This window comes from Mauremys reevesii, linkage group 24 (genome assembly GCF_016161935.1).
Source record: "Mauremys reevesii isolate NIE-2019 linkage group 24, ASM1616193v1, whole genome shotgun sequence".
Taxonomy (NCBI): domain Eukaryota; kingdom Metazoa; phylum Chordata; order Testudines; family Geoemydidae; genus Mauremys; species Mauremys reevesii.
In genome coordinates this window covers 6355569-6374012 of record NC_052646.1, presented here as the reverse complement: position 1 = coordinate 6374012, position 18444 = coordinate 6355569, and the positions used below count along the sequence as shown (strand labels likewise).

The 18444-nt window shown below is 45.9% G+C and overlaps 1 long non-coding RNA gene across 1 annotated transcript; it reads left to right on the top strand.

Annotated features, from left to right (window-relative positions):
- The first annotated feature begins 216 nt into the window (after positions 1 to 216).
- Positions 217 to 16775, top strand: LOC120389968. The gene is made up of 6 exons (XR_005591000.1): positions 217 to 401; positions 2025 to 2115; positions 6220 to 6291; positions 9968 to 10041; positions 12993 to 13103; positions 15334 to 16775. It is a non-coding gene; the product is annotated as an uncharacterized LOC120389968 (long non-coding RNA).
- The last annotated feature ends 1669 nt before the right edge of the window (positions 16776 to 18444 follow it).

Here is an 18444-nt window from a genome sequence, read left to right as displayed (position 1 = left end):
GTAACTTAGCATCAGGCCTAATGAATTTGTCTGACTGGGATGAAAATGATATAAAAACTTAATTCTTGGATTGAGTGAATGTTTTGGCTTGCTTCTATTCCTGGAAGAGACTATTTCTCCACTCAGCAGGTGTTTTCTGCTCTAGCTGAAATACTGAGACAAAACATGCAACTTCCTCATTACATAATGAAGCCTAGTACAGTCAGTTCCTGACAGAGGGTCTCTTTACTGTTTCCCTCTCTGGCACGTAGCTCAAGAAACACTCACAAAATAAAATCTACAGTGAAAGCCATTGATGGAGAAAATCCAGGGCAGATTCTGAAAAGGAATTGCAGGGATCAGAGATGGAGAAGACCTAGGTCCTTTAGTCTATCATCCTGCTTGTTCCCTAACTGCTAGAGGTAGGGTTTTTTCGTTTCTGATTTTTTTTTAAGTTTATTTTTGGTTTAGTGAATATTCACATCCTCTCCTTAAACAGAAGTTTCATGTTGTGGCAGACTGTTAAACCGCTGTCGTTCTACCATAATGGTGGATAAATTATCCCTGTGTGAACTGTGTGTCTGAGATGAAGTTTGTAGAATGCTTTGGGATCCATCTGGATTGCGCACGGTTCTATGCATATGGTAATTAATTAGTTTAAAAGTCTAGCTTCTCTAGCCCCAGTGCTTACCTGGTGGCAACAGCAAAAGGAGGGGGGAAAAAACCATCATGCAGCACCCTTCTGACATCTCTGACCATTTCTTTTTGCATTCCTCATTCTACACCCACACACCCACCTAAGTTCCCTCTAAACTGCATGGCTGCGCAGCTGCCTATTAAGCCACGTGCAGGGGCTCAGGGCTATGGCAGGGAGAGATGCCTCTCCCCCAGCACGGACCTGCCATGGCACACATCACCTCCATATTGGTGCACATAACAAAATTAGAGGAAATACTGACACCCACCAGCCTCAATACCCATTTTGTTTTCTCTTATGCACATCTCAGAGCCTTATTCCCTGCAGCTCCTTATGCATGGAATGACCTCTGCACAGCTGTTTCTCATATCTCCTTTGCCTTGTTCAGACCACTCCTCAGAATTCATTTCCATTTTTCATCTATGAGAAATGAGGACAGGGAACATGAGAAACCAAAAACAAAACCTGAAAGTTGGAACACAGCCCTGGAGACACCTGACAGACTTTGGCAATCTCATGAACTCATCCCCAACCTCCCGGTGTCTTCTCTTTCCTTCCATCCCCCCCACTTTTTATCCGTTTGTGCCTCTGATTTGTTACATGGCAGTACATTTATACTCTTTGCGGCAGGGACTGCATTCATACTTGTTTCTACAGGGTGTGCTTAAAAATGTATTTGATGGGAAAAGCCAAGGTCACTAGTGAAGATCAAGAAATGTAAACATTGGAGAATCTGTTGTAGGACTGCTTACTAAACTGTAAGTTACCTAGTGACACTGACTGTCTTATGATGATTAAGTGGTTCCCAGAGTTGTAGAAGGGATATTTTCTTCAGTTACTTTCCAAACATTTGAGAGAAGGCAACCACACAGGAAAGAAACACTTTTCCTAAAGACGACTTTTCACATCTTTCTTGTTTAAAGAAATTGTTCTTTTCATAACTTCTTCATTTTTGCTAGCTGACTTCCTGACCTCTAACAATTTGTCTCTTGGCAAACAAAGTTGGCATTGTTGTTAAAGGTCAGGAAGTTGGTAATCAATGCCTGTCTTCATTAGGAAACCTTCTTCCTAAATTAAAGGCTTCCAGCAGTGTACTTCCCAGCACCATTCACTGGATTTTCCCCTCTGTTTCCATTTGGAGTTAACACCTTTTAACAGGAAGAGCTGCAGCTCAGTTTGCAATACAGAGTATGGCATATGTAGGCAATCTTCTGAAGGAAAAAAAATTTGGGCAAAACTGTCCTGCCTTTTCTCATGAGGGGGGTCACGTGTTCCAACCCTTAGAGCAGTGTCATTTCCTGTTATACACCAAACAACTGCATTGGTTCCTCAAAAAATTCCAAAATAGGACAAGGCTAAGAAGCAGTCAGTGGAGTGAACCAGCTGTGACAGAATGGCCCTTTTACTAACAGCAACCTTGGTTTTCCAGACTTTACTGGGTAAATATTTCACTTTAACTTTTCTGTGGATTGCCGTTAATTAAGTGATGCTGTTAACTGTACTGATCAAGAAATCGTACCTACCAGCTGCTTATAAAGGAATGTTGCTTCTTCAGCAGTTAGTAATCAATTGTTTGGACTCTTATTTTGTGATTAGCATAACAAATAAAGAAGAGAGGGAAAGGTGAATAAAGAAGTGAAAGACAGGGATCAAAAACCACCTAAGTGCAATGGATGTAAGTTTACAGGGTACAGTTTTATATTATACCATCCTTTCCATGTAAAATTGTATCCTAAAATACTTTACAGAATAGCTGCATATAATATAGTTAAATAATAGCAGAGACATGAAGAGGCACAGGAAAGGCAGATGAGAGGTTTTCAGTGGGTATCTGAAGCAAGATGTGGCTGAGAAAGAGACGCAGAAAGCCTTATGATCCGGAGAAGAAGGCTCTTGCACTACCGTGAGGAGAGGCAATAAGGAGACCATTGTTAGATGAGCAAAGACGACAACAGGGGGCAACAAGGTATGTAAGAGAGACTGGAATGATTTTTACAGAGTATTTTAAAAGCAAGGGGGGCAATTTGAATCTTAAAACCAGAGTAGGGTTAGCACAGGCGCGATGCATGTGGTCTTACTAGGTGCCCCAAAAGACACATGCAGTGTCTTCAGAAGGGTGCTCCGACACACAGGAGGCGGGGAAGACTTCCCAGCTAATGGTTTGCTTCTGAAGGATGAAGCACAATAGATGCTGTTTGGGAGGCACTATTCTCCTCTATTACCTGAATGTGAAATGGAACAAAGCCTTTCAAAACTGAAAGGAAATTTAGAAAGTGGAAAAATCTACTGCAGCCGTCAAACTGTCATGCGCTAGGATCCCTTAATGATTGTTCATTTTAAGCAGGGTCAGGCTGGCTGGTGCAATTCTTGATGGAAGCCTTCGAGCTAAAGTGTCAGAAGCAGTTTCAGAAAGTCAGTAGGCATCAGTTCCTATTTTAGATCAGCACAGCACCAAAGCCCTATGTTGGCGATAGATGGCACTGCGCTGCAGGGCCTGCCATCTTTCAAATTAGACGCAAAGCCAATGTCCTGTAAACTTGATTCACTAAAGATCTTGTGAAACCTTTTTGTAAGAGTAGGGTTGTTGTTAACCCAGAGTTTTTGGCCAAACTCCACCTTAGATAATTGCATTATGTCTTCCTAAATTCCTTTAGCAGTTTCTAATAGGAAAAGCATTTTCTTCCTAATCTGTTTGATGGCAGTGCTGTTATACACCTGCCACATTTCACCCTGGAGGTGTTTGCTTTTCAATGATGGGCACAACTATTAATAGGTTTGTATAAAAGTCTGTTGGTGAACTCCATTAGGCATTTTATGATCCTTCTGGATATATGCTATAGAAACACCTTATTTTCAGTGGTTTTTTTCCTGCAACACAAAATATTAAACTAACTTGCTTCACCTATATAATTCAGTCGCTTTTGGCATGTTTTTAATTGTATTTGATACACACAAAAAAGTAAAAGGTCTTAAATGTAATTTGCATTTTTCTTTTAGTTATACAATTGTTTTAAATTGCATACTTTCAACTTCCTGTTTTTAAATTTACTTACTTTTGACTCTGCTGGAGAAAATGCCAAATGAGCAGTTTAAGCACTGATGTCAGATCATCACTTGCTGGGGATTTCCAGATGAAATTACAAGTTCTTTTCTCATTTCCTTACCCTTCAAAGAGCCAATTAATAAATAACAAAACACGCTTAATTTAAATGCAGCGCAAACAATACTAGGTGATATCCATAGTTCCAATACAATATTTTTAAAGGAATTGATTGGATTGGAACAATGCTTTTGAAGAGAGGCTGCTAAAGCAAGTTTAAGACATGGAAGAATTTGTAACTAGGGGCAGAGGTTAAAGTTTATACTATAAAAGCAAAAAAAGGACAGCACATTTTTAGAGACTGAACAATTATTAGGGTTTTATTTACATCTGAATTGGACATGGGTGCCAGCGACACTGTTCAGATGCAGGTTCAGTTCTGGGGATTCCAAGTTTCCTCCCAAGTTCCGAGTGCTTTGGAAACACAGAGAGCTCTTGATCTGAGTTTGGGTCCAATTTTCAAACATCTTTATAGACTGGGTTTATTTAGATTTGGGCTTCTAGGACAGCCTGCTATATAGACTCTGATTGAAAAAATTCAAGCACGGATTTCAAACCCCTCTAAATTGTGAGGGTGTCAAAATATGGGATGCCAGTCCGCCTCTCATCAGAATCACGTAATAAATATGTAAGCAGTTAATAATCTTATCCCAAATAGTGTGATAAAGGTAGAGTCAATATTGGCATCAAACTCAAAGTTATGTTCTTCTATTTCCTATCTTGACAGCATGTGCATTTGCCTAATGAGTAACAGAACACTAGACCTAAACCCCAATGAAATGAAATAGCAGGACTATCATGACAGATACAAGAGGCATGGCTAAACACCAATAATTCTCATGCCAAAGGTCTTTACAAACATGCAGAAATCAATCTGGTAGGTAAATAGATAACTCCCTCACAGAACAATGAGCAACCATTGCGGGTGAAGAGAAAAAATATTGACCCAAGACCCTGAACTACACCCCAACTCTGATCATTAAAAGGCCAGGTTGGGATCTCTACATGGGAGCATGCCTATGCATGGCAGCAACTGTTTGCACAAATGGACCTTTCCCCCAAAATCCAACTGTCTTGCAATATTACCGCCTGAAAAGGAGTTTAAACTCGGACTTTCGAAAAAGTTAACTAACTGATATTTAGCCATTTCCCCCTTTCTTGAGTCTTTAAAACTGTACAATTTCTGTAAGGCTAGGCATTGAGAAAGCTTATTCCAATCAGAAGCATAATCTCATTTTAAGAAGCTGGAGATAAAGGAAGTGGAGAGGGCTCGATCTTTAAGAGAAAGCAGTAATATTATTCAAAATCCAGGTCATGGTGTCTAGATACTAAGGTAATGTGAGAATTTTTTAAAATTCATAGACATATCAGAGAAACTGATATCCACGTTAAACATACCGACTGTAGCAATGTGGGACTCACCCCTGCGGTGCCTCCTGCTGGTATCTTGGGTATTAGCTCGTTTTCAGCCTTGGAGCACCCTCTGCAGTCCTGTGTCCCACTGCCGCTAGGCCCTACATCCCTCCCTGGATTCCGGTGCCCTGTTATCTGGGGTGCTGCCCCCTGGCAGTAACCCCTCACTCTCAGGGTCTCCCCTCGCCAGGGAACCCCTGCCCCACCTCAGTCGTAGGGTACTGCCAGTCACCAACTAGCCCCCATTCCCTGGGGCAGACTGCAGTATAAACCACTCATCACAGGCAAGGTTGGGTTTGGACCTGCTGCCTCTGCCTAGCCTTGGGCTGTCCCCAGCAACCCCAGTACCAGTTTGGCCTTCTACTAGGCCACTGCCGGGGCGGGGGGGGGGGGGGGGGTTTCCAGGCCAGAACACCCTTGGCCTTCCCCCAGCCCTGCTCCACTTTCTCTAGCTCCCTAGAGCAAGGCCTATCTCCTGCTACAGCTAGAGGAAACTGTGTGTCTACCCTTAGCTTCCCTGTCTTTTATAGGGCCAGCTGAGTCTGGTTGGGGCATGGCCACAGCTGAGGCTGCCTCCCAATCAGCCCAGCCTAAGGGCTGGCTTTTAACCCCTTTCAGGCCAGGAGCAGGTGACCACCCCGCTACACTGACCCATAGAAGAGTACAAAACACTTCAGCATTGCATATGTGATCATTGCCCAGCATAGATCAACAACTCCAAATACACACCCTTAGAGGCAAATGAGTTCTCCCATACAATTCTAAATCATTTTGTAATATGATGCCTTTCATCCAAGGTTCTCAAAGCTAATTATGGGCCATTCTGTGACCTCCTTACTCCCGCTAGGGAGCAATTACCAGCACAAGAAATCCCAATAAATCAATGTCAATATTCATGTGAGTAGCTGTTCACCAGTGGGAGTGAGGCGTTCACAGTCTGACCCTCTGAGAATCTCAGTTCTCAGGATGTATGAAGACAGGTTTGTATTGCTTTCTGCACTAATGTATAGCTTTTCCCTCGTCCCACCAGGAAATGCTGCTGGAGAAGGATTGGAATCATATCTCAATTTTTCCACTTGGAACCACACATTTTATTTCTTTGGTGAGAGAACATACTGCACTTTGATCAAGTTGTATAAAATATGTAAACAGATCATAAGCGTGTCAAAATGATCTACCCTGAATTTACGCTTTTTTTTGCATCTCTTTTAGGAAAAAAAAAATAAGTTTTTCGCTGTTTTCAAATTTCTTTTGACCTGTATTGTTCACAGCTTCCGTGCTGTTCAAAGAACAGGTACAGATTTTACAGTATGACTGAAAGGGAGTGTAAGTGGCTACGTTCATAGGCGCCGACTTCTGCATCGGTGGGTGCTCAACCTCCCCTCTCCCCCTGGCCCTGCCCCAACTCCACCCCTGCCCCAGCTCCTCCTGCCCCTTCCCCAAAGTCCTCACCCCAATTCCGTCCCTCCCTGCCCCTATTCCAACCCCTTCCCCAAATCCCCACCGCAGCCCTGCCTCTTCCCCTGAGCGCACTGCGTTCCCGCTCCTCCCGCCTCCTGGAGCTTGTTATGCCCCAAAACAGCTGTTTTGCGGCAGCACGCACTGGGAAGTAGGCGGAGAAGCGGGGATGCGGCGCACTCAGGGGAGGAGGTGGAGGTGAGGTGGGGCGGGGAGCTTGGCTGCCAGTGGGTGCAGAGCACCCACCAATTTTTCCCTGGGGCTGCTCCAGCCCAAGCCCCCACGGAGTCGGCGCCTATGGCTACATTCACTGCCGTTGAAGCCCTAGCAATAGGTCATGGTGTTACAGTCGTCTTAGCCTCTAGCGACCCCTAGTGATCACTTCTTGGTCCCTGCGATGGCCTGTTTGTGGATATGTCTTCTATGGTCTAGCCCTCCAACCTCTTTCCAGTTCTGTCTCCTTCTGGGGTAACAAAAGTACAATGAAAGAATCCACACCTACATCCTAACAAAAGGTCCTTCTGCCCTTCTTGGACTATGCTACTTCTTCCAGGGACTGCCGAATTTCTGCTCTGCTCCTTTGGCAGAGCTCTATCTCCCAGGGCTTTTCCCTGCAGACTTCCTAGCAGGTTTGCCCACTGCTTTGCCTCCCCTCCCTTCACCAGGGACTCTGGCAACTTCTCGTAGAGACCAGCCTACTTCTTACAGGCCCTATCACCAGGTCTCCCCAGGGGCAGCTCCAGGTCCCAGCACGCCAAGCGCATGCTTGGGGCGGCAAGCCGCAGGGGGCTCTCTGCCAGCGCCGCAGGGGCGGCAGGCAGGGTGCCTTCGGCGGCTTGCCTGCGGGAGGTCCGCTGGTCCCGCAGCTGCGGGCGGTCCAGGCACTGCGGGAGGTCCAGAAGCCGCGAGACCAGCGGACCTCCCACAGGCAAGCCGCCGAACGCACCCTGCCTGCCGTGCTTGGGGCAGCGAAATGCCTAGAGCCACCCCTGGGTCTCCCACAGAAGCCTAACCTACCCTCTGTAGTTCTCTGCAGCCTGCCTTCACCAGGCCCTTCCCAGAGAGAGGGAACTCACCCTCGCCCTTCTCTCCTGGGTCTCCTTCCTCAATGAGTTCTCTTCCCTCTCTATGTAGTCCTCTCTGACCCACAGTGCAGTCAAGGGTAAATGGAATTTACCCACTTCTCATCTGGGGAATGTGGAGTTTAGTTTAAGTTAGTTTATGCATTTCTTATTTTACAACTACACCACTGTCCCCTCTCCTCCCTCCCCTCCCCCAGTCACCTCCAGGAGCCTCTCCAGATGCCCTGATACATCACAAGAGCCGGCGGCATGATATCCAGCCAGTCTGCCTCCAAACTGCACCCAGAGAACCTCTGTACATGCTCATGCTTCAGACCATCCACTCCCTCACTCTTGTGTCCTGCCCTGACGCTGAGTGGTGGGACCTGCAGTCACCTGAGGAGGGTGAGGAACCCAGGTGGGTCAGACTGTACTCCACTCTGGTTCCACAGCCCACCAGAAATATTAATTGGAGGCTCCTCCAAAGAGCCATAAGCACAGGCACATACCTGGCATGGTTCACAAACTCCCACAACCCCTGTCCCTCCTGTGGCAAGAGAGAGAGCCTGGCACACATCTATCTAGGGTGCATCAGGTTGCAGCCTCTCTTCTGGCTCCTCTGTTCATCAGTGTCTTTGCAGTCTCTGCCACTGTTTGTCTCTGCTGCTGTTTCCTGCCACAGTGATCACCTCTGACTCTCGCTGCAATGCTGTTCTGAGATTCCACCACTTAGCCCAGTTCTCAGTGATTTCAGCTCTTTAGTGATTTCACTGGGTAGTGGGGAACCTCTCTGCTGATTGCCTCTTCTGCACAATGCTGTCTCCATACCAGGGAGAAGGTTCATCCCCCTCAGATCAATTAACAATGAGTTCAGCTCTAGTGGTCACTCAGGAAAAATGAATCTAGTTGGCTCTTAACACAGTGGGGGGTGGGGGGGAATCAAACCAGGCTTCTAGGACTCTTTAAACAGGCCCACACCACCAGGTAAGAACACCCAGCCTCATGCCCTCTAACTCTTACTTGGATTTTGCATCACTGCGCCCTTCTTACTGAATGAAGTTAAATGTAGGCTGACCCCCTCAATCAGGGCATGCTAAGTACAGACCTGCTGCCCTTTACTCATACAATAAGGATAACAACATTTCATTATTCATGTATTCAATACTAAAGTGAATTTTAACCCAAAATAGCCAAAATTGATCACTTTGGCAATGTGGGTCTTTCTCCTGATCCTCTCTCAGCAGAGGTGTGTCTGATCTTTTCCCTAGTTCACCACTAGATGTCAGGGGAGAGCTCATTCAGAGCCTACTTACACAGAAATGTACCTTCTGAATGTGAAAATGTGTACCACATGTGCCACAGGTGCAGATGGTGTCCCTCTGATGGGAAACATTAAAGTTTGGCTATTAAAACATATACCCTTGAATGAATTAATTATTTTACTTTGTTTTCTCTATGTCCCCATCCTAACTCACACCCCAACCCCAGGAATGCTGTGGTTGCATGCAAGTTTCAAAATATCCCAGGAGAAAAACCCTCTGTTGTGTAACACACTTACAATTGCTCAAGTACTCCAAAAAGCAACCCAAACATTAAGGACATGAGGAAATTTGGTTATGAGGACACACTGCCCAGAGAGCAATCAGCAGCTTGTATGAAGCGCAGTCACCACCCAGCCCCATTCAACACATGCATATCATGCTTACGGGAAGGCGTGTTGGTATTTTCCTGAGTGTTCTGAAGTATTACCCTGTGCAATTATGGATATAAATATTGGTGCAGACATCAAGTTAAACATGAACATTGTACCTTGATTTGGAAAATAAAATATTTAAACTTTATATTTAAATTGTTCCTGAAAGAGCTAACAAACAGCTAAGTACCAGTATTTACATGTATCAAAAAATATCAGTTTTGAATTTTCTGATCAACTTTGTGACTCGAAAGTGTTAATAGAAAATGTCACAGCATCTAAGACCAAGACTGTCTCTATACTCTTCTGTCTTCCTGTATGTGCTCAGATCCTTAACTCCAGCTTAACAAAGAAAATTTTGTTTGGGGGCTTCTTGTGTTTTCCAACGTTCAAAATGTTTGACATGCATAGAGCACAAAGTAGGCTGGGAGAGGTGTTCATCTGTTCTGATGTGTGATTTTAAATAGAACATAGATATTCTGGGTATGTGAGAGGCACCTTTAATAACTCTAAATATATTTGTACAAGATGCAAATAGACTCATCCAAAACCATTTTGTCATTTAGACAATTACACAGATGATTATTATCCAGACTACGCCACAGTTGATTATAGTGAATTCGAAACTTCATCTGCAAAGGTAGGTTAAATAGTTTCTTTCCTATTCCTCAAAACACAAAGATGCAATTATTTGCTGTAAAGGTTGTTGCAATGAGGTGGATAGATTTCTAAAAAATGGTCAGATAATTTATTTGAAAAATATGCTAAGAAAATCAAATTATTCGAGGAGAGGGATATTCACCTGTATGCAGAGGGCCAGCATAAAGACTATGAATCACTTAAGTCCCCCTTCAGTCCCATCTTGAAGATCATCCAAATATTATATATTTAACTCAGACCTATACATAGGGGGTGCCATAGAGAAGCTGGCCCCTGAGAGCAATCAGACATTCAGCCTACCTGCAACAGGCTCTGCTAAAGAGAACAAACCAAGCCAAATCCATCTGGGGATAACTGATTGCCTAAGTTGCTGGCCAGCAGCTAATTAGTTAAGGAACACCTTCTGAGAAGAGGAGCAGTCCAGAAGGCAGAAAAAGAACGCTCCCATGTGGGGGGCTTCTCAGAGGGAGCTAGTGAGGGAGCTCACTGGGAAAGGAAACCAAGGCAGAATGCTCCTAGGTGGGAGAGGTTGGGGGGAGCTATGAATGCCAAGTCCCCGCAAAAACTGGTCCCAATGGACAGACTTCATCAGACAGCAGCAGAAGCACCAGGAAATTACATGTTGCTCCAAGGAAGGGTTGCCATGGTATGACCTCTGTGGGGACCTTGACTCAAGAGGAGAGACCCTTCCCCACTGGATGACAAGCGACCCTGACTCCAGAAGAGAGGTTTGGGTCAATAGGGCCTCACTGGTCGATGACCTGGACATAAATGGGGTAGATGGATGAAGATTAATTCAGCCTCTTCCCCCTTCACCTAGGTTGCTGGGGTGGAGCCCTATTTGTGTAAATGTTCCACCCTTGGGTTAAATAAACCCGACCCCTGAAGGGGCACTGTTCAATATACATAAGCCTCACTGGACTTCTTGAAAGCCCAATGTGGGAAACTGAGGCAGAGACATAATTGCAGCACTGCACTGTGCTACCAGTAAATGCTTCAGGGGTAAGGGCCCCCATTACAGGTGGTTTATTTACAAAAACACTTACCAAATTCTTGATTCCAAATCTGGCCACAAAATATTCATCAAATTCTCAAACTGAACCCCATAACAAACATGCTGTAGATCTGGTTATTTTTGCAGTTAATGCAGAAAAAGCAAATGTCAGGAAAAAATATTTACTGCAACAATTTCTATTTCGGCTGTATAATAGAACAGTATCAAACTCACCCAAAATCATGGACACTCCTGCATATCTAGTATAGAATGGATTCAGTTTTATCTTGTCATAAAATGGACTTTGCATCTGTTTGCCAGAAGCTGGGAATGGGTGACAGGCAGCGGCGTATTATTGCCTAGGCCAACAAGGCCTAGGCCTAGGGTGGCAAATTTGCAGGGGCGGCAAATTTGCTCATGCCCCCTCCCCAACTCCACCCCTTCCCCAAATCCCCGGCCAGGAGCGGCGCCAGGGTTTCTGGTGCCCTAGGCAGAATTTGGGGGGCAGCATTTTGTGCGCTCCCCATGGGGCGCGCGGGAGCTTCCGGTTCCACTCCCGTCGCGCCGCTGAAGAAGGACCCTCCACCGAAATTCCGCAGACGACAGCGGCAGTCATTGAGCTGCTCAATTGCCTGCTGCTGTTTTCTGCGGCATGTTGGCAAAAGGTCCTTCTTCGGCGGCGCGACTGGAGCGGAACCAGGAGCACACAAAATGTCACCCCCCGAATCCTGGCACCCTAGGCGACCGCCTAGGGTTGCCTAATGGAAGCGCCAGCCCTGTCCCTGGCCCACCTCCTCCCCCAGGCACGCCATGCTTCCCTCCTTCCATCTCCCTCCCAAGCTTGCCGTGTGCAAGCACTGGGAGGGAGGGAGAAGCGAGTAGCAGTGCACTCGGAGGAGGCGGAGCAGAGATGAGCTGGGGCCCGCGGGCACGGGGAGTAACCCGGAGGGGGGGAGCCGGGAACCGCTCCCCGCCCCAGCTCACCTCCACTCCACCGCTGCCATCCCCCGAGCACAACTCCCCTTCTCCCCCCTCCCACCCAGGCTTGCCATGCAAAGGCACTGGCAGGGAGGGAGGGAGAAGCGAGTAGCGGCACACTCGGGGGATAGCGGAGGTGACCTGGGGCCAGCGGGCGCAGGGAGTAACTCTTCGGGGGCAAGGAGGAGCAGGGAACCACTCCCTGCCCCAGCTCACCATCACCCCACCTCCGCCATCCCCCGAGTGCGCCACAACTCCCCTTCTCCCCCCTCCTTCCCAGGCTTGCCGCGGGGGAGCGGAGGTGAGCTGGCACGGGGGGGGTGTGGCAATTTTTTGAGGGCCCAGGGACGGCAAATTAATCCGCCACTGGTGACAGGGGATGGATCACTTGATGATTACCTGTTCTGTTCATTCCCTCTGGTGAAACTGGCATTGGCCACTGGTGGAAGACAGGATATTGGGCTAGATGGACCTTTGGTCTGGCCCAGTCTGGCTGTTCTTATGTTCTGCTGTAAGCCCGTGTGACAGGCTGATGGTTAGGGTGTCATTAGTCAAACCAAGTGCATTAGAGAGACAAGGCGGATGAGCAATATCTTTTATTGGACCATCTTACAAAAGTTGGTCCAATAAAAGATATTACCTCACCCACCTTATCTCTTTAATATCCTGGGACCAATATGGCTACTACTACACGGCATAAACCAAGTGCATGATTATTGAAGGGCTCTAGAGGAGGGGGACAGGAAAAGGATATGTCACCTCTCCAAATATCTAGTAATCTGTTGATATCCCCTCTCAATGCTGCTGCAAGACTCAGCAGCCTTGCAAAGACAGTGAACAAATATCTGCTAATGAGTCCCCAAAGTAGCTGAACCACTCTCCCCAGTTATGTGCAATGAACCTTAACTCTAGCTTTGATGCGACAGTATTCAGAATGACTTATTTTGTTAACTTTACAGAATTTGACAGAGTCTGCAGGATCATCACTCCAGGGCTATCTTCCCTTCTTCTTTGTCCTTCTCCATCTTCTATGTTTTTCGCTACAACAATTCACAGTTCTTTTGTAGAAGGTACTGAGGTTCTGTATTGTTACTTGGGTATTTGTGTGTCACGGTTGATTTCTTGATCCAGCAAACAGTTCACTAGTTTCCAAGGCAGCAGCAGGCTGTGTGCTATAACTTCAAGTGGAAATTACAATGCCTTCTGAGCACCCAAATATGTGCTAGGAATTTCAAAGAAAAAGAAAGGATCCTGTCCCTGCTACATAAAGCTTGCAATGTAAAAAACCAGATAGGACACTAGTGAGAGCCAAAGTCAGACAAAAAAGGGGAAAGAAAGAAGGGAAAGGAGTACAAAAATTAGATTATGCAGTAACTTGGTAAGACATGGAAGCACCTTGGTGTATCCATTAATTTCAGTTATGCGGGTAGTTGGCTATGCTTTCGCAAGTGACATGGCAGAGGCAAGTTCTTAGAAGGGACCCAAGTGAGGTTGGAGTGGAGGCTTGGCAAATGAAGCTACAAAAGCTGGGAATGGGAGAAAGAAAAGAAGGGGGAAATCAAGGCTTATCTCAATGGCAGAATGGAAAAAACTGGGGGAATGCAAAGGGAGACAAGGGTAAGGACCTTGAAATTGATATGTAGAGCAAAGTAGAGCTGGTGGATGGATATGAATTAGGGGATGATCAAAATGACAAGTGGGAAAGATGATTTGGTGGCAGAGTTTTGGATGGACTGAGGAGAGACATGGTAAGCATCCAGAAGACCAGAGAACAAGCCGCAATAGTCAATGTCACAGTTTATTAGGATATGGATGAGTCATTTAAGATAAAATTTTCAAAACTGCCTATGTGATTTATGAGCCTAATTTCCATGGACTTTTGGGACAAAGCTTTTGTCATAGCTCCATCAAGTTCAATGGACAATTTACAGCAGGTGAGGATTTGCCTCTGAGATTTTAGTACAGTAACGCCTCACTTAACGTTGTAGTTATGTTCCTGAAAAATGCGACTTTAAGTGAAACGATGTTAAGCGAATCCAATTTCCCCATAAGAATTAATGTAAATGGGTGGGGGGGGGGTTAGGTTCCAGGGAAATTTTTTTCACCAGACAAAAAAATATTATATAGCTATACACACAGTATAAGTTTTAAACAAACAATTTAATACTATTCACAGCTATGATGACTGTGAAGCTTGTTTGAGGTGGTGAAGTTAGAGGGTGGAAGAGGGAGGCATATTTCCCGCCCTCGGCTGAGCCCTCAAGGGTTAACACATTGTTGTTGATATAGCCTCTGACACTCTACAAGGCAGCAGGAATGGAGGGGAGGGGAGAAAGCATAGCAGACAGAGACGGACACACACCTTGTGTGGCCCTTTAAGTAAACTGACCCACTCTTAAGTGCATTGTCTTTTTAAGGGGATCAGAAAGTTGAGACAGCAGCTGCTGCCCCAAGCTCTCTATGTCTCTCTCCTTCTGTGTCCCCTCCCTGCTCTATATGGAGAAGGGGTACGTGGGGTGCAGGAGTGGGGGGGAGGGGACACCCTGACATTAGCCCCTCCCTTCCCCCTCCCCTGCACAGCAAGCAGGAGGCTCCGAGAGCAGCTCCAAGGCAGAGGGCAGGAGCAGCACATGGCAGTGGGGGGAGGGACAGCTGAACTACCGATTGCTAGCCTGCTGCAGCACAGGGAACTAGGGGAGCGGGGAGCTGATAGGGGGGCTGCCAGTCCACCCTGGTTACAAGCCCCCACCAGCTAGCTGCAACTGGCTCCTCTTCCTGCAAGCAGTGGACAAAGCAGGCGGCTGCCAAACATTAGAAGGGAGTATTGCACAACTTTAAACGAGCACGTTCCCTAATTGATCAGCAATGTAACAACGAAACGTTAACCGGGACAACTTTAAGTGAGGAGTTACTGTACAGTCATGATTCAAGGCTCTTCCAAACACACAGTGACTATATGTAAATATCCTCCTCCCAAAAAAACCCATCTTCATTAGATCCTAGCAAATGATCTCTTATATAAAATGTTGACTTCTCTTTATCGGAACAATTTTATTGTCCTTTGCATTTTTTTGAGCTGTGCTCAGTTCCACTAAATCTGGTTTGATGTTTGCTCCTAGAATGTACTAAGTCTGGGCTACAGCTATGCAAACTGTTCATAATAAAATCCAAGCTCTGTTGACTTCAATGGACAATTCATACTGATAGAAGATTTGTGCCTTATCACTGTCTACTGTAAATTAAAAATAGATGGAAAGTCACCATTATATAACTTGTTTATTTTTTTTCCATTTATTTCAGATGTGAACAGCTTTGCTTTGAATTAGAACATTCCTCAAGGAGGAAAACCAAGAACTCTGTCACACATGTAAATTACTTCCCCTACAATGAATCAGTCATCTTTTTTTAGTGCCGTTTATGTATTTATGTAGAAACACAAACAAATATAACAGCGATGTTTCCTCATAAGTAGTATAAATTGCATAAATGTTGACTAGCTGTTTGTATCTCCTGTATTTCTTCCTCTCACATTTCCTCACTATCATTCACTGGGTCCTATTGTAAATATGAAATATGTGCCAACAAAATGAAGCACTGGCTGATCATTCCAGATCTTTTAGTGCTATCTGGTGTTCTGACATCACTGGATCAGCTGCTGCTATCTCCCTGGAATGCAAGCCCTTGGATCTGCTCTTGAATAGTTTCAGCTGCATCCAGAAAAAGTCTGCCTTATAGCAGTTGAAACAAACAAGATATAAAGGGGACTATGGAGCAAGTGTACTTACTGGTTCACCTCCCCTAAAACAATCACCATTACATTTAAAATGGATGTTGCCCGCTGGCCATGTTTATGTCTGTGTTCCTGTTCACTCTAGTCAGAGTTTCAGGTCTCTGGCTTCCAATGACCATAGATCCTGCAAACTCTCTCACATGAGTAGTCCTGTAAGTAGGTATGTCAGAAAGAGAGGGGGCTCAGACACAGATGACAAATGATTAGATACTTCTGTATGAGGAGAGACTGAAAAAAGTGGGACGGCTTTGGAGAGAAGAATAAGAAAGGACATGATTTGAGACATACAAAATAAAAAATGGTGGAGAATCTCATTCAGGCACTCCCATGTACCCTCTCACATAGCATAAGATCAAGAGAACATTCAAGTGAAATTGAAATGCAACAACTATGTAACTGACAAAAGACAATGCGTTCTTACACAAGGCCTAATTAACATGTGGAACTCAGTGCTGCAAGCTCTCTCAAGAGATTCTCTCGTGTGTTGATTGGCTGTCTGCTCCAACCCTTCCCACACTCCTCCCTTAGTCTCTCCAGACCCTGACTCCAGAAGAGAGGTTTGGGTCAATAGGGCCTCACTGGTCAATGACCTGGACATAAATGGGGTAGATGGATGAAGATTAATTCAACCTCTTCCCCCTCCACCTAGGATGCTGGGGTGGAACCTCACTCAAGAGCTGCCCCTCATTGCCTCCTTCTGACTCTCTTCTCATCTGCTCTGTTCCCATCACTCCTCTCTTTCCTTGTCTTTCCATTTAGCTAATCCCTGCTAATTGAACACCCCCACTCTAAAACAATATTCATCTAATTAACGCAATGTTTCCCACAATCACATTGTTCATACTGCTTCCAAGTTATATCCTTTCCCCCAGTTCTTAATGTGTAATGAAAGAGGTGCCAGGGCTCAAGCGATATTTTTACTTTCATAACTGATGTGGCAAGCCCAGAGGTGCTGGAGCTATGAGCTGCCAAGCCTAGAGGTGCCAGCGGGCTCAGCCCTGGCAAAAATTAAGCACTGCTTTCCCCTATCCCATGTCTGTCTTGTCTATTTAGTTTGTGAACTCTTCAGGGCAGGGACTATCTATTACTTTGTGTTTGTACACAATGGGATTCCATTCTTGGCTGGTCCTTAGACTCTGCTGTAATAAACATGATTAATAATAGTATCACTGGAGTCAAGAGCTCAGTAGAGTTAAAAAATGGAAATTTGTTTGTATAATGAGGACATCCGCAGTTATTTTACACACAATACTTTTTTGTTTGTTTGTTTTTAAAGGATATAAAACCTCTTTCAGGCCATAAACTAACCACTAACAGACTGGAGTTAGGAAGAAATTTCCCATATAGGAAGGTTATTGTGTAACTGTCCATAACAATTACTTGCTTCTTCCTTTGAAGCATCTGAAACTGGTTACTGATAGAGATGGAATACAAGTCTAGTCGGACTATCAATCGGAGCCAATACGGCAATTCCTATGCAAGTAACGATTTGCAGTATTGGGCCCATTTGTTTTATTTCTAATCAAGCAAAAATAGTCTTGCCACAATACATATCTGGCTTATACATCTGTGCGACATATGAAAAGAGGGTGCGTGGCGGGGTGTTGGCTCACCGGCGTGGCGCCTCCTGCTGGTTGTCCATGGAATTAGCTCTTTTCCAGCTCCCATGCACCCTCTGCCAGCTGATGTCTTGCCTGCCGCTGCCCCCGTGACCTTTGCTCAGGGGGTTCTGCCCACCGCAGTACCCCCTCGCTCTGGGTCTCCCCTCCCCAGGGAACCCCCAACCCCCTATCCCCACTCTGCCTCAGTGACTACTGCCAGTCTCCATTTAGCCCCTGCTCACTGGGGCAGACGGCAGTCTGTAAACCCCTCATCATCAGCAAGGGGGGTTGGAACAGCTGCCTCTGCAGCCCTAGTACCCTTTCTGTGGGCCTTAACTCGGCCTGCAGCCTGGGGCTTAGCTAGGCTGGAGCTCCCCAGCTCCCTCTGCCCTTCCCCAGCACTGATCCACCCTAGGTACCCTTCTCAGCTTCCCAGGCAGCCAGGTCCTTCTCTCCCTAAAGCTAGAGAGACAGATTGTCTTCCAACCTCTGGCCTGCCTTAGCCCTCTTATAGGGCCAGCTGTGGCCTCAGCTGTGGGTGCTTCCCCCCAGCCTGGCTTTTCCCCCCCACAACCCTCTCCAAGGCTGCTTTAACCCCTTCAGGGCTGGAGCGGGGTGACCACCCCAGTACAGGGTGGAAATAACAAGTAACCAAAAGCAGAGTTGTGAGGGCTTTCATTTCAGTAGCAACTGTTTTTACAGGAGGGTCAGGAAACTCAGAGTGGAGCAGAACTCCATCTTGGGGGGCCTGGACGAATGTAAAGACAGAGCAGCTGGAGAGAGGTCCTGGCACTTGGAGACCTGTAAGTGTGACAGAGCAGCAGAAGTCGTCTCAGGAAGGGGTCAGAGTAGTAAGAGAGGTGGGTATTGGTTAGAATGGAGGAAGAACAGCAGGAGAAATGGCCTGAGTGAAACATAACTGTAGGAGAGGAGCTGATTGTAAATATGGTTCACACCTTACTTGACTCAGGCCAGAATCAACATTTTGGGCTCATCAGTCCCTTCAGAGTAGAAGGGGGA